The 14,481-nt window shown below is 32.3% G+C and overlaps 1 long non-coding RNA gene across 1 annotated transcript; it reads left to right on the top strand.

Annotated features, from left to right (window-relative positions):
* Window positions 1-1,945: 1,945 nt before the first annotated feature.
* On the top strand, window positions 1,946-2,671 carry LOC139861874 (uncharacterized). The gene is made up of 3 exons (XR_011763985.1): window positions 1,946-2,155; window positions 2,245-2,434; window positions 2,528-2,671. It is a non-coding gene; the product is annotated as an uncharacterized lncRNA (long non-coding RNA).
* The last annotated feature ends 11,810 nt before the right edge of the window (window positions 2,672-14,481 follow it).

The raw sequence follows: 14,481 nt of genomic DNA on the forward strand, positions 1-14,481 counted from the left end.
TTTTCGACAAAATTTGCAACATCTGTCTTCATTGTCGGCCACCAATACAATATTTTCAAGTCTCTATACATCTTTGTACTACCTGGATGCACTGATAATCTCGATTCTTATAATTATATTATTTTGTCACCAAATCTTGATCTAGAGCTCGTTTTCGACACCAAAACTTGCCACAACTCAATTACTACATGTTATAGGCTATAAACCCACAAAGTTTTGACCATAACAACATCAAATCCATGGATTTTGACACAAAATCAAGCTTTTTACAAAACTTACACAAAACTATGAATTTAACCATGAATTGAACACAAAAACACATGTTTCTTACCTTGTTAGAATCAGTAGACAACAAGGAACAAGATTCCAAGATCAATTTGAGCTCAAGAACAAGTTTTGATGATTAGGGTTTCAAAGGAGAAAGAATTAGGTACGGGGTATTATTTTGGAAAGGATCTGGAAAGTGCAAGAAATGCACTGCACAAGTCATCAAAAGTGGGTTAAAATCCCACACTGTGTGACACACGGGTATTTATCAGTTATCTGATATCTTTCGTACATCATTTGGTAACCCAAACGAAGTCCAAATTAAATAAACAAACCTGTTTTGTGACCCTTGTCACAAACTGGTCCTAACCACATTATTATTTAATAATAAATATTAAATAAAAATAAAAGCACATAGTAACACAATACTAACTTAAGGGCACATTAGTAATCTTACATCTAGGCCCGAACGAGGATGTTACATATTCAATCAATTGTACATGGTTTTTTACTTTGTGAAGAAATACTTTGTTCATGCTTAATAAAATTATTAGGAGGGTCAATTATTTTAATCTTCACTAATATCTCAAAGATCCATTTTAAAGTTCCTAGCACTATTAACGTCTAAAACAAAAAACTCAAAGATCCATTTAAAAATTCCTGGAACTATTATAATTATATTATATTATATTATATTATATTATAATTATATTATATTATATTATATTATATTATATTATATTATAATATAATACCTTCTAATTGCCAAAATGATGAACAATAACTGAAGGATTATTACGTTTCTGTCGTCCCAAATAATTTTCGTACCTTACAAAATTCTACCTCTTTTTGTGTGTGTGTGTGTGTGTATATGTATAATAGAGTAGGGGGTGAAGAATTGTCGATGGAATTGTCTTCAGCACTTCGACAATGTCTTTTGGATTTTAAGTGATAAAAATTATCATAATTATTGTTTTTGGCAATATAAATTGAGATGAGTTTAATTTTTCTTAGGGTTTTATCTTATAATAATTTTAGTTTTCTTCAGGATATATCTTTCAAGAGGTAAATAATAATGCTTATGGATATGGACAGCAGCAGCAGCAGCAACAACAACAACAGCAAGGTTACTCTGGTCAATCTTCTTATGGTCAAGATGTAAGCTTTTTATTTTAAGCAATATTGATGGAACTAAGACTGTATTTTTAACTCTTTCATTCGATTATAGGTATTTTTATCATAATTTGCAGCTTATGATAACACCTGAATAATAATGTTTTGTTAACTAATATTGTTCATGCTTTGTTTTAGTTTTGTATTTAGGTTGTCGAGATTGTAGGTATTTTTATCAAAATTTGCAGCTTCTGATAACAGCTGAATAACAATGTTTTGTTAACTAATATTGCTCATGCTTTGTTTTAGTTTTGTATTTAGGTTGTCGAGGGAGTTTAAATTTTACACCTTTTGAACATGTTCTTTAAATTACGGTAATTTAAACCTTTTGGACATGTTCTTTAAATTACGATAACTTCTGCCTCGATTATTGTATATTTGTATGTTTGTCATTTACGTTGCTAAATGTTGATTATCTAATGATTTGTGGAATTTGTCTAATTTTCCAATAATTGCAGCAGTACCAACATCAGAAACAATTTCATTTGGCATATGAGGATTCAGTTTCAAGTATGATTTTTGTTGTACATATGATGCATATAGGTGCTATTGTGTTAAGTAATATTTGTAACCTTTTGAGGTTGTTGAAGTTTCACAATGCAACGAACTTTCAAAGGCACATTCCAACTGTGAAGACAATGCTGAGGTTATTGCGGTCCAAAATTATTGGATCTCTGAACCAAGTTCGAAATTTCCAACGTTATTCCAAAAGAAGGTATGTTCACATTCAGTTAAACGTATTTATTTCGAGTTAATGTGAGATGTGAATCAGTTGTAATTTGGTAGTTTCTATGATGGTTGCAGGTGAATTTGTAGACTTAAGCATCCTGTTTCACTAGCATTAAATCATTTGGTCGTGATATCAAGAATGGTGGGGCAATCTGTTGGTGAAAAGCATTTCATACAAGGTGGAATTGCACAAGATCTTCGTACTAATGGTCGTAAACAATTATGGTACCGACCCATATTTGTGGAATCTGGTGTCATTGCTCAAGTAGGCCCTTTTCTTTATTTTATCATTTAGTATAGTTTTGACCATTTTATGTATAAGTGGTATTGATCGGTAAGAAATCGGTTTGGTTATGAGTTTGTACTGACAGGCAAATGGTTCATCAAGAGTTAAGATGGGTAAAATTGAAGTCATAGCCAGTGTAAAGGTATTTTAGTCTGTCCTGCTTTACCAAAAGTTTTTTTATTTTTCTTAATAAATAATGAATGTTGAATAATCTATATGACGTTATTTGATTGCAGTCCGATCTAGGTAATAACGCACATTCGTGTGTTATTACTTAGATTTTCTTTATTCTTTGACTTCTATAAGTTGCTATTATAATCTTACAAAATTCTACATCTTTTTTGTGGGTGTATTAGTGTATATATATAATAGAGGCGAGGGGGTGAAGAATTGTCGATGGAATTGTCTTCAGCACTTCGACAATGTCTTTTGGGAGGTAAAAGTGGAGCAGGTAATAAAGTTTAGCAAAAGAAACAAAGTGTGAAGTTCTAACTGCATATCAACCATTTCATACGTTTTATCCGCTTTTTTTTCATTTTTTTTTTTTTGTTTTTTTTTTTTTTTTTTTTTTTTGTTCTTTGAATCTAAAGACGCTTCGTGTTAGCTTTTGTAAGTCTTCGCCGAACTAATTTTTTTACTCGGTTGTCTACGATTTGTCTTAGCTTTTGTAAGACGTCGATTAACAGATTTTTATTACTCGGTTGTTCGTCTTAGCCTTTGTCAGGCCTCGATTAACCAATTGTGTTATTCGGTATGAAAAATTGACGAATAATCTTCATGTTTACTGGTTTGATTTGCTCTTTGTATGTACATATCACTCAATTCACTATGTATGCTTGAGACTTTTGCTTATTGACTAATTCTTATTTGTTTCATTTATGTCATTGTTAAGTGTTTTTTTTTTTTTTTATTTTAAGTTTTCACTCTTTGTGTACTACAGGAAAAAAATGAAGCAGCATTAACGATTCTTTGCCGATTAAAGCGATCGAAGATGATGTAAACAAATGCAATATGCTCCTTTCTTCTTCCTAGCTTTGCAGTTAAAATTATAATTCCAAATTCGTATTATTGTTGATTTTTTTCTTCATTATGCGTTTTGTTCGTTTCGTTGCTATTGTTAACTTCTGATCCTGCTTCAATTGTAGGTATTTTTATCATAATTTGCAGCTTATGATAACACCTGAATAACAATGTTTTGTTAACTAATATTGTTCATGCTTTGTTTTAGTTTTGTATTTAGTGTGAAGACCCCGACCTAATCCTCCTGGACGAAGTCATCAACATTTGGTCCCATTGCGATGATCGACTCCAAGTAATGTCCTTAAAATGAGCAAATGCACAGCGGAAGACTTAATTCGTACCTGAGAATAAACATGCTTAAAAGTGTCAACCAAAATGTTGGTGAGTTCATAGGTTTATCCTAACAATCATTTAAATATATTAATAGACCACAAGATTTCATAATCATAAACATAATACACTCGCAAGTGTATGTAAAGCATTCTAAGTGGTTGAGCACTTAGTAATCATACTTAACATTTAATCAACGTCGCATATTCCCTTTATTATGAAATCTCCCTACACTGTACCAAGTGTAGTAACGAAACGAAGTACTGTGCAACCGTTGAATACTGGTCGTCCAGTCCGGTTGGGGTTGTCAGGCCCGATAGATCTATCAACAGGATTCACGTTTACAATACCCATGTAAATAGTAGTTACCAAGTTACATGGAAATATGCCAGTGGTACAACTCAACGTAGAATATATTTTTAAGTACTTGTGTCTATTTCGTAAACATTTATAAAAAAACAGCGCATGTATTCTCAGCCCAAAAATATATATTGCAAAAGCAATTAAAAAGGGAGCAAATGAAACTCATCATACTGTATTTTGTAGTAAAAATACATATGACGTCATCGAACAAGTATATGGTTGACCTCGGATTCACGAACCTATATCAAGTATATATATTAACACATATACTTGTAATCGAACAACTAAATTTCAAGTTATATTAGTTATTAGTTTGAATATATTTATTTTTATATATATTACGTACTACAATCTCTTAATGTTTTCATACATAACTATATTATTATCTTATAATATGTATATTCATAGAAATGTTTATTTGTTATGATAATATAAAAATAATAATAGTAAATATGATAATACTTATAATAAATATGTAAATTTTTAAATGATATTTTTAGTGATAATAATGATAATATGCCAGAATAATGATGTTTACTTCTAATGTTAATTCTAAATAAAATGATAATTTTAATTAATGATAATGATAATAATAATATTTATATTCCTAATAATGATATAATAATAATAATAATGGTAATAGTAATACTACCTCATAGAAGTAGCCCTTTTAAAAAAAAATGCCCAAGTCCGGGTTTGAACTGGCGACGTCCCGATAATATCCTTAACCATTACTCCATCTTGTTTCTTTCTGAAATTATTATTACTTTATTACTTTTAACTCGATTTTTACTATCTTCATCTAAATACTAACCCACTTCTATACATCAGCATCATCTATAATCACTATCATTTGATCGATCATCATCATTATGAAAGATCATCACATTTCATCATCACGGTTTCATAGTCGTCTCCACTAGATTATCATCATCGCGATCATCTTAATCGTCATAATCATAATCATACCCTTATCGTAATATTATCATCATTCGAAATCACTTCATCATCAATCTTATTCTAACCGTCATCATAACTATCATCTCATGTTACATCATCATCAGTATCATCATAACCGATCTATGATATCATTATCATCGCCTTATGTCATTCATTGTCATCGTTTCTATCTATCATCATCATACATCATAAACCTTAAAACTATCCTTATCATGTATTCTTTACTACCATTACCTCCCAACCTGATTATCTACGTGGTTTAAACATTGTATAATTGTGTGTTGGCGTCGATTAAGAAATCATAAATTCATAGATTGCAAATTGTGGCCTATGTTGTTTCAAGAATTCCATAGCAGCCCGTTACAACACAGACTAGTTGGCCCAACAACCAACTGAAAGCTTCACGGCCCAATCTAGCAAAACATGAATAAGAACCTGGCCCAACGATGCAAAAAGAAAGTATTCGGTATCCAGGTATTTTTAAGAAGTAGAAGTCGAAATTTATAGAAGATAAAAGGTTCCAGTAACATCATCTTGTCTTTCCTGTTTTCACCTATCCTTCTATAATCACTTCACTCTATTAATTTAACATTATCACCGCCCCACCATGATTCAAAATGATGCGTGTATTAAGCAACAATTCCCGTTTATTTATGGGCCCATTCCTTTACACTTTCATTACCTACTACACCTTTCTTTATTGACTAAACTATTTGTAACCCACTAAAATATAAAGGTAAGTGGAGTGGAGTATATCTTTAAAGATTGTCTGCATAAAGCATGGATATGATAGGTTTTTGGGTTGGTTTTTGGGTCTCACCAACAAACAGAAATAGAAGCAAGGATCGAATATAGCAGCTGCAGATTTCAGTTTGGTTTTGTGTGGTGGTTTGAAAGAAAACAGAAAAGGTTCGAGCAGCAACAATACAAGTAGTAGCTGAACAAAAACATTAACTAAATGGGTCTAACTGGTGACTGTTTGTGGTTGTCGAGGAAACAGAAAAACAGAAGACATTCGAGTAGCATAACAGTAGTTTAAATGGAAATTTTTATGTTGGTTCAAGAGTTTAATGGAAGTGGTGGTGGTTTTAAAACAAGAAAATTATGATCAAAGATAGTGGTAATAATATGGTGCTCGATGGATTTTTGGTGGTTATGAACCGTAAGTGGTTGCAATTTATGGTGGGTTCAAGGTAGTGAGTGTGGTGTTCGTGGGTGGTTGTGTAAAGGTGGTCGAGCATTATAACCCAAATGGGTTCGGTTGTATGCAAACAGAAAAAGTTAATTAACGCGTGAGTTACACTTCGAATAATGAATTTGGTGTTTGGGCTTCGGTTTAAGCTAGCTCGATGGTGGTATTTGGTGGTGACGGGTTTGAGTTGTAGAGTGGCGGTCATGGGTTGATTGTGAGTATTTTGTGATGGTGCTCCTTGGTTAACAAGAACCCACTTAGCAGAAGCATGTAACAAAGATGATGGTGATCTAAAGTTGGTTTTCGGTTAAGGTGGCTGAATGGTGTCGATTTGAAGATGGTGTGGCACCATGGTGGTTTTTGGTTACAAATAAGAGAGAGAACGAGAGGAAGGTAATGAAGAAGATGATAGTTCACAAGAGAGAAAAAAAATAACAAAGTGATGGTTGTATCAATCTATCTGTTATGTATAGGTATATATATAATTTATATTTAAAGATAGAAAACAAAAGTAAAACAGTGACAATAAATGATAATTCACCTTCACGGGCAAAAGAATTGAAACAAGTGGATTTGTCAAGGTGGCGATATTTGTAATTATAGATGGATAAATAATATAATATACATAAACTATAAATATGGGTGAAATGAATTGAAAACAGAAAACACAGTAATCCCTTGTTATGCATAGTGTAGCCGCCGATATTATTGAGTTAATTCATTTCACGGGCTAGATCTCATACTTCGTTGTGAATCAATGGCGGATAAAAAGTCTTTAGAAAAATCCCATATTTTTATAGTAATTATCTTTAATTATTTTGGTCATTTTGGTATAAAATTCAATCATTAACTATTAAATAAAAATTACATCAACTGTCCCTCTCACTTATGGGTAAAATATAAAAAGTGTTAAAATTATATAACTAGGTCTTAAATACATTTTTAATAAGCCCAAAATTTATAGAACTCATTTTCGGATCACCGTTTATTTTAAAATCATATAGGTTTGAATTCAACTTTTCATATTGATCGAATGACAATTAAGCGTTATTGTCGCTTACAAAGATAAATCCGAAATTATATATATATATTCAATATATTTCATTTATATGTATAGATATGTTTTATATATTATTTTATTCTACCTTATTAATTCTAACAATTACCTCATATAATATTTCAATTTATATTTCCAATTATTATATATATATATATATATATATATATATATATATATATATATATATATATATACACACACACACACATATCTATTTACAATTAGTTGTTCGTGAATCGTCGAGAATGATCGAAGGTCAATTGAATATATGCAACAGTTCAAAATTTTTGAGACTCTACCTAACAGACTTTGATTATCGTGTCAAAGATATAATATCGTATCGAGAGTTTGGTTTAAAATTAGTCGAAATTTTCCGGGTCGTGACAGTACCTACCCGTTAAAGAAATTTCGTCCCGAAATTTGATCGAGGTCGTCATGGCTAACAATAAAAATGTTTTCATGACGAATATGAGTTGATACATAGTGTTTTATCATTATTGATTAATATAGATAAAACGATTCGATCATGTGAAGCGTACGAGTGAAGCTATCACAAAAGAGTGAAAAAATTCGTCTTAACTTTTGATGTAGTCATGGTGGATTTCTGGAATTCAAGGAATTTAAGGAAATCTTCTAATCAGCAGGAAAATGTAATATCACAATTTATTAGCAACGTTGGAATTACGGAAGAACAGAAATATCAAGGAAATATTTCCATGATATGCTTAGAGATTATGTAGAATGAAAGAGTCGTGTAACATGGCACATGATGACGTTATGATATGTGAATCATCATCACGTTTCATTAGAATTTTCAGCATGACTTACTGTAATATAATCACGTTGGCCAAGCGCATTATATTATACTAACTCATGCTTCAGTTCCCAACACTTCTCTACAATTCATTCATAATTTATATTTAGATTTTACGGAAGTTTCCAATATAATGAAATACAGAAAACAAGAAGAGGTAGGTAATTTCGGACAAGAGTATTTATGAAAATATCCTCAGAAGTATCGAAGATATTTATGATGATATTTTGGAGTTTCTAAGTTCAAAGTTTGATGAAGAAATTTTTTTTGCAAGATTTTAACATGACTTCGGATCAAGATATTCTCTAAAGATTTCATCGGATCCAGAATTACCTGGATTCTTTGAATGTAGGGTTTGGTCCTGGTATTTGTCCTTGGTCTCCTTTATGGTTAACTCAATCCGTTTTTTTTTTCAGTACCAAATTTTCTATCGAGCGTTCCCAACACTCCATTCCTTATCATCATCTCTTGGCCATTTAGGCCACCTTCAATTTTAGTGTTTCCTCTGCATTTAATGCAGCCATATCTGAATCATCGATTATCAATCCGAGGTGGTTTCAAGAGAACTGTGTTTTTAGATGATTAATTGCTAGTGGTAGTATGGTGGAATATAAAAGGTTCTCTGGTAACAATAAATGAACACGCATATATAACAAGGTTATAATAAGGTTGTTTCGAACGAAAAGTTGGAGTTGTCTTGCTGGGGCTGTGACAAAATTTGCTACTTTGAAAGGAATTACCAAATTATTTTGGGTAATAATAACACTAAAGGAATTAGCACAGCTACGTGTTAAATGTTTACTCAGTTTCCGAGGGTTTTTCATGTGCATAACTATATGCATCAATCTTTTCTTCCATAGATGAAGTGCGGCTGGTTCATCCTCTCGATCGAGGTGTTTTCAAGAATCATGAAAGATTTGAACATGGATTGGAATCATCAAGATTCAAATGAGGTATTAGAAGAAATCAAGTGGCAAACTTGAAGAATTGTTTAGTTTCATATGTTATAATCAATATTTTAATCCATTTTAATTGTCCAATAATGACAGTCCTTAGTTGATAGTCCAATAATTGGTTTATGTATATATAATCTTAGAATTACCCAACGACGTATTGTATACGTATTGTCTTTGCATCAACCCAGAGACGTATTGTAGACGTATTGTCTTAGAATTAACGAAGACGTATTGTGTACGTATTGTCTTAGGATTTATCAAAACGTATTGTATACTTATTGTGTTAGGACGTACCAAATATTCGAATTAATAAATACGTATCATGACCCGTGTACAACTTATTGTCTCAGAATTAATCCGACGTATTGTGTACATGTGTCCCGATTTAAAGTGCGTAAAAGTAAATAACATAAATTAAATGACGATAAATAAAATTGCGAGAATATAAATTGCGATAAATAAAAAGTAACAAGTTAGCTAGGAACAGTTAGCGTGAATTCTTAACAAAATTCTTTATAATTAATTTGTTTGTTTCTAACAAATTTTATTTTGTCCAATGTTTTCTTCATTATGCCACTTGTTGGATTCTAATAGGTCAAAACCCAAATATGAAATTGAATGAGAATGGTTATTCTGTGGTGTACAGATTCATATATCGGTGAATGTAAACAGGGTAATAGATGATCATTGAATCAGATTTGAAGAATGTACAGTGTAACTTATTAATGTGAAATCTAAATATTCCTCGGGTATTACCTACCTGTTAAAATATTTTCACCATTAACAGTTTGTACAAAAGAATTTTTAATTACAATCTTTATGAAAACATACTTACATATATATTTTCTTCAGATGTAATTATGGATTTAATGAGTCAATAAGATATTAAACTCATTTGATTTATCATTAGTACTAGATTACATAATCTCTAAAACTTTAGAAATTACATAATCGCCATGTCGAGCGAAGATAATCGATGTAGAACGATATGTAGAACGAAGATAAAGTAGATACAACGATTCGTAGAATGATGATTATGCTCGAGGTACAGAATGAGATGTTGAGGCATGTGATGTTGAAACTTGGGTTGTTGATGGTACTGGTGTTGATGTTGGTGGTGTTGTTGGTGCCGGTGATGTTGCTGAAGCTGGTAGGTTTTGCACCATATTTTCCAAAGCTACAACTCGAGAGCAAAGTTTGTTGATTTCTTCTATTATTCCAGGATGATTGGCGGTTTGAACAAGAGGATGAATAAGGTTTAGAATTTTAGATAGAAGATAATCGTGACAAGCTACCCTGGAGATGAGGCTAAAAATGGTGTTTCAGATAGATTCATCGGTAAGTGCTTCAGGTTCTTCGCCAGGAGAGAAATTTGGTTGATGAAAAGGATCGCCTTCTTCTCGTCTTCATTGATTTAGTCGACTACGAACTCATCAGATGAATTGGGGATGGCTGATTGATTGACTCATTCTGGTGACACTGCTTTCGGAGCTGAAGTGGGACTCCATATCGGAATCCGAGGGACTTGAACTAGTGGTGAGTTCCATTGCGTACAATTGAATAAAGGATTTTTCGATATGAAATGAATTTCGGATATTGGATGATATTCTAATTACATAGAATACTATGTATAGTACAGAAGATCCCGTAGATTACGGAGGGAATTAAGGAAACGTGTCAGACAAGGTCTAATGTGATGGGATATGAATTCGTCTGTACACTATCTATGCAATAATTGCAATAAGACGTGCCGAGACTGAAAGTAGATATTTTTCGACAAATGGTGGTAAGCGAAAACTTTTAACATGCAGACCAGGTTCAAGTCCAGACTTACTAATATAACCTAACAACTAGTAGGTCGAAGTCCAGACTCACTAATGCATCCAAACAACCCCTAGTTAGACACACTAATGCAAGACCTGGTTCGCTACGACCACCGCTCTGATACCACTTGTGAAGACCCCGACCTAATCCTCCTGGACGAAGTCATCAACATTTAGTCCCATTGGGATGATCGACTCCAAGTAATGTCCTTAAAATGAGCAAATGCACAGCGGAAGACTTAATTCGTACCTGAGAATAAACATGCTTAAAAGTGTCAACCAAAAGGTTGGTGAGTTCATAGGTTTATCCTAACAATCATTTAAATATATTAATAGACCACAAGATTTCATAATCATAAACATAATACACTCGCAAGTGTATGTAAAGCATTCTAAGTGGTTGAGCACTTGGTAACCATACTTAACATTTAATCAACGTCGCATATTCCCTTTATTATGAAATCTCCCTACACTGTACTAAGTGTAGTAACGAAACGAAGTACTGTGCAACCGTTGAATACTGGTCGTCCAGTCCGGTTGGGGTTGTCAGGCCCGATAGATCTATCAACAGGATTCGCGTTTACAATACCCATGTAAATAGTACTTACCAAGTTACAGGGAAATATGCCAGTGGTACAACTCAACGTAGAATATATTTTTAAGTACTAGTGTCTATTTCGTAAACATTTATAAAAAAACAGTGCATGTATTCTCAGCCCAAAAATATATATTGCAAAAGCAATTAAAAAGGGAGCAAATGAAACTCACCATACTGTATTTTGTAGTAAAAATACATATGACGTCATCAAACAAGTATAGGGTTGACCTCGGATTCACGAACCTATATCAAGTATATATATTAACACATATACTTGTAATCGAACAACTAAATTTCAAGTTATATTAGTTATTAGTTTGAATATATTTATTTTTATATATATTACGTACTACAATCTCTTAATGTTTTCATACATAACTATATTATTATCTTATAATATGTATATTCATAGAAATGTTTATTTGTTATGATAATATAAAAATAATAATAGTAAATATGATAATACTTATAATAAATATGTAAATTTTTAAATGATATTTTTAGTGATAATAATGATAATATGCCAGAATAATGATTTTTACTTCTAATGTTAATTCTAAATAAAATGATAATTTTAATTAATGATAATAATAATATTTATATTCCTAATAATGATATAATAATAATAATAATAATGGTAATAGTAATACTACCTCATAGAAGTAGCCCTTTTAAAAAAAATGCCCAAGTCCGGGTTTGAACTGGCGACGTCCCGATAATATCCTTAACCATTACTCCATCTTGTTTCTTTCTGAAATTATTATTACTTTATTACTTTTAACTCGATTTTTACTATCTTCATCTAAATACTAACCCACTTCTATACATCATCATCATCTATAATCACTATCATTTGATCGATCATCATCATTATTAAAGATCATCACATTTCATCAACACGGTTTCATAGTCGTCTCCACTAGATTATCATCATCGCGATCATCTTAATCGTCATAATCATAATCATACCCTTATCGTAATATTATCATCATTCGAAATCACTTCATCATCAATCTTATTCTAACCGTCATCATAACTATCATCTCATGTTACATCATCATCAATATCATCATAACCGATCTATGATATCATTATCATCGCCTTATGTCATTCATTGTCATCGTTTCTATCTATCATCATCATACATCATAAACCTTAAAACTATCCTTATCATGTATTCTTTACTACCATTGCCTCCCAACCTGATTATCTACGTGGTTTAAACATTGTATAATTGTGTGTTGGCGTCGATTAAGAAATCATAAATTCATAGATTGCAAATCGTGGCCTATGTTGTTTCAAGAATTCCATAGCAGCCCGTTACAACACAGACTAGTTGGCCCAACAACCAACTGAAAGCTTCACGGCCCAATCTAGCAAAACATGAATAAGAACCTGGCCCAACGATGTAAAAAGAAAGTATTCGGTATCCAGGTATTTTTAAGAAGTAGAAGTCAAAATTTATAGAAGATAAAAGGTTCCAGTAACATCATCTTGTCTTTCCTGTCTTCACCTATCCTTCTATAATCACTTCACTCTATTAATTTAACATTATCACCTCCCCACCATGATTCAAAATGATGCGTGTATTAAGCAACAATTCCCGTTTATTTATGGGCCCATTCCTTTACACTTGCATTACCTACTACACCTTTCTTTATTGACTAAACTATTTGTAACCCACTAAAATATAAAGGTAAGTGGAGTGAAGTATATCTTTAAAGATTGTCTGCATAAAGCATGGATTTGATAGGTTTTTGGGTTGGTTTTTGGGTCTCGCCAACAAACAGAAATAGAAGCAAGGATCGAATATAGCAGCTGCAGATTTCGGTTTGGTTTTATGTGGTAGTTTGAAAGAAAACAGAAAAGGTTCGAGCAGCAACAATACAAGTAGTAGATGAACAAAAACATTAACTAAATGGGTCTAACTGGTGACTGTTTGTGGTTGTCGAGGAAACAGAAAAACAGAAGACATTCGAGTAGCATAACAGTAGTTTAAATGGAAATTTTTATGTTGGTTCAAGAGTTTAATGGAAGTGGTGGTGGTTTTAAAACAAGAAAATTATGATCAAAGATAGTGGTAATAATATGGTGCTCGATGGATTTTTGGTGGTTATGAACCGTAAGTGGTTGCAATTTATGGTGGGTTCAAGGTAGTGAGTGTGGTGTTCGTGGGTGGTTGTGTAAAGGTGGTCGAGCATTATAACCCAAATAGGTTCGGTTGTATGCAAACAGAAAAAGTTAATTAACGCGTGAGTTACACTTCAAATAATGAAGTTGGTGTTTGGGCTTCGGTTTAAGCTAGCTCGATGGTGGTATTTGGTGGTGACGGGTTTGAGTTGTAGAGTGGCGGTCATGGGTTGATCGTGAGTATTTTGTGATGGTGCTTCTTGGTTAACAAGAACCCACTTAGCAGAAGCATGTAACAAAGATGATGGTGATCTAAAGTTGGTTTTCGGTTAAGGTGGCTGAATGGTGTCGATTTGAAGATGGTGTGTCACCATGGTGGTTCTTGGTTACAAATAAGAGAGAGAACGAGAGGAAGGTAATGAAGAAGATGATAGTTCACAAGAGAGAAAAAAAAATAACAAAGTGATGGTTGTATCAATCTATCTGTTATGTATAGGTATATATATAATTTATATTTAAAGATAGAAAACAAAAGTAAAACAGTGACAATAAATGATAATTCACCTTCACGGGCAAAAGAATTGAAACAAGTGGATTTGTCAAGGTGGCGATATTTGTAATTATAGATGGATAAATAATATAATATACATTTTTTTTAAGGCGAAGATTTATAATGCAATAATAAAAAGTAAAGGACTTCATCAAAGCAATGAAGACCTAAACATAAGTTACAAAGATGGAGCACTGCACGATTACAAAACATTGAAAGAAATACATAAA

Source organism: Rutidosis leptorrhynchoides, chromosome 8 (assembly GCF_046630445.1).
Source record: "Rutidosis leptorrhynchoides isolate AG116_Rl617_1_P2 chromosome 8, CSIRO_AGI_Rlap_v1, whole genome shotgun sequence".
Lineage (NCBI taxonomy): Eukaryota > Viridiplantae > Streptophyta > Magnoliopsida > Asterales > Asteraceae > Rutidosis > Rutidosis leptorrhynchoides.